This window comes from Saccostrea cucullata, unplaced genomic scaffold, assembly GCF_032062105.1.
Source record: "Saccostrea cucullata isolate Sc308-1 unplaced genomic scaffold, CSIRO_AGI_Scuc_v1 ctg13026, whole genome shotgun sequence".
NCBI lineage: Eukaryota > Metazoa > Mollusca > Bivalvia > Ostreida > Ostreidae > Saccostrea > Saccostrea cuccullata.
Window position 1 is genome coordinate 40,883 of NW_026936474.1, and position 3,300 is coordinate 44,182.

Sequence of the window (3,300 nt, forward strand, 5' to 3'; positions counted from 1 at the left end):
TATTGGACAGTTTATTAATTTCGAGATTAATTTTTAATATATCCTGCATTACTGTGTTGTTCGTATCCAGGTGAAGGAAGACTTTATTGTCTCGTAAACTATGTGTTGTAACTATTTAACCATTCTTTATATTACTTCTCGTTTAACATGATGTACCTTTAAAGACGAGGGAGAATTACTTATGCCGATACTTACAAACCAAGAAAAAATTCACAAGTTCAAATTCCAACAACTATGAATTAAACTAATTCATCTCTTGTGAGGGAGGAATGTAACACAATTGGACCATACCGTACATATAAATAAACTATATATTAACTTTTTAATATATATATTAACTTTTTAATATTTGTTGTGTTTCGTATCTTTGATTAATAAGGACATATGTGTATAAGGCATAATAATCCTTATATGTCCTTGAGAGCCATTTAGGTTCTTATGTACTCTATTTCTATTTACTGATAATGTGTTTAATGTAGTCAATACTGGTGTAAATATTAATGTGAAATATTATGGGTCAGCTTTGATGAAATATCATAATTGAACGAAGTGGTCAGTGTCCCTTATTGGTATCTAAATAATTAAATGTATTGGAAAATGACTTGATAACATTAATTGACCACATTCAGAATTGTTATTGAATACTTGATTAAATCTGCAAGAAAATCGATCGAAGCAATTTCATAAATGACTTAAAAGCTTTCCAATAATTAATTATTAATCCAATATCTGACGATTGGAAATATGAAGATATATATATTCGGAGACTGGGCGGGCGGAGGACAGATCGAGAGAGAGAGAGAGAACAAGAACTTTATACAAACGTTTCAGACGTACCACTATACGAACTTTGTGCCCCCCTGTACTAGTTTGGCTTCCAGTGGATATACCAAGTACTAACTCTATAATTTTTTGACTGTACCAGTGTTGACAACATTGTTCTAACTTTATATGCATAAACGTCTATATATTGTGCAACAGAGACTTAATAAATATATATATAACCGTATCCAAAGTCGTTGTGTTATAATATACAATTATGGACTGTTTAGAAGGGAGACATCACCAATTATCAGGTCTGAGTAGGGTTGTCACCCGAGGGCGCTTGCGCCCGAGGGTGACAATCCTACTCAGACCTGATAATTGGTGATGTCTCCCGTCTAAACAGTCCATAATAGTTTTATTATCCTGAAGAATATACCATTATCAATTAGATAGAGAAGAAAATAGTAATCAAACCTCTTATTTTCTTCTACTCTGCTCCTATTCCATACTTTCAAAATATGTCAACAAACAACTTTGACGTCATCGTTAGAATTTATTGTTTACCGATCCCGCATATTTAGCCATTGTACTTATAAATAGGAGTTATCTCGCTTAAACCACTGTAGTTTTATTCAAAGGGCGACAACACAGTTGTAACCCTGCATGCTCGCTTACGCTATTTCATTGTCATCTGAAGGGAGATAACAGTTGTCTCCATGCACATGGCCTGCTCTAAACCAATAAGATTGACTGTATAATTCTGAAGGATAATAATGTCTAATCGAAACCGACACCATGTTTGTTAGGGTAAATAGCAATAAACCCTTATCATAAATATTGGGTTTATAACTTAATACAATTGATTTCGGCACCTGGTGAATTCGGCACTTCATGAAAAGCTAAATCATTTAGAAATCAGTTATAAAAAAAACATAGTTAAATCATTTCAACCTGTAATTTCTTATTTTTGTTAAATTTTGTTAGTTATGTGAAAAAAAGTTGCTTTGAAACAGTAAATACGCTTTATTTTATTATGATGCATGAAGAATTACGTAATGGAAACCCCGGTCGGCCCACTAAACAGGGGCAATCTTCTCCCATTTAATATACATTGTTAATAATTATTTAGGGTGTTTTCACAAGCATTTGTCTACTCTTTTGACCTAATTTTAGATATATTTTAGGAAATTGATTTCAATGAATTATCAGTGTTTTCTTTCTGTTGTAGCAAGGGAAGTTTATATCCACCGGATGTTTACCAATTTTAACCGGATGTTTACTTATTTTTACCAAAAGAAGATCATATCTCACATACAGATTCACAATTATAATTGTGTCTTTCCGTTTAAGTGATTTAATCCGCATTTATCAATAACCGAGAGACCGAATTGAAAATTGAATTAACGAAATTCATATAATTATTTTCTAGAACGCTCAGATGACTTTCTAAAAGATAAATATGGCATATTGAGAAAAAAAATTAAAAAAAAAAAGAAATCAAGTGTACATTTTTATATTTGTATGGCTGAATATGCAGATGCTTGTCGAGTGATGTTATGTAACATTTTCATAAAGTACTTTATCTACATGAAGAAATGAAGTACTTGATTTTTGAGTGGTGGTTAAAACAAACACTTGAAGTTCTGATCACAACAGGTGGTCTTAAAGTGAAACCGTATTACATTGAGAAAAAATTGATGACACTTGGCCGACCCTTCAGTATAATAAATACTTTATATACTGTCTTTCCGAAATAAAAAAGTTTCCTTCAAAACTTGTACTTAATGACGATTGGTTAGTATAACTCTTATTTGATCAATGTTTCGATACTCAGTAACCAAAAAACAGGCTCTTTGTGCTTGCTATGACATTTGACCTTTTGTATAGCTGACACAACTGTCTTTGTATAATTACACTTGACATCTATAAACGATTAACAGTAACAGTGATAAATATATACCCAACGATTCCATTATACTTACAGCGTTACTGTAAAATATTTTAATTTTACAATTTTCTCCTTGTTTTTACTATTATTATTATTATAACTTTTAATTAAATCAGCATTAAAATCCTTAATGTTTGAAAAACATTATGTGGTTCGTTATTTCTTGGAATTTAAAGCTCTAAATTGATTATATCATGTAATGCTGCTTTACATTGGAAGAATCAATGCAGGTAGATTGATTGTATGTTGTTTAACGTCACTTTCGATATTTTTTTCACTCAAATGAAGACGCCAACACTTGCCGATGGAGAGCTGTAAATTTTGTCCTATACTCAGAATTAAGTTCAATATTGTTTTTCAGTGAAAAGAATTAAATGTAAAGACAGGAAGTCTGGTTCATATCGCCATCTGGTGATCCCTGAATAGAACTCAGAAACCGGAAGTAGTGTTATTGACAGAAGAAAAAGCTTTTATCATTACGAAGATTTAATTGAGGAAAAAAAACTCCAAATAATGTCAAAACAAATGCTTATAAAAGTCAATTATAAACATAAAACAAAATTCAAATTTACATCAATCATTGTTCT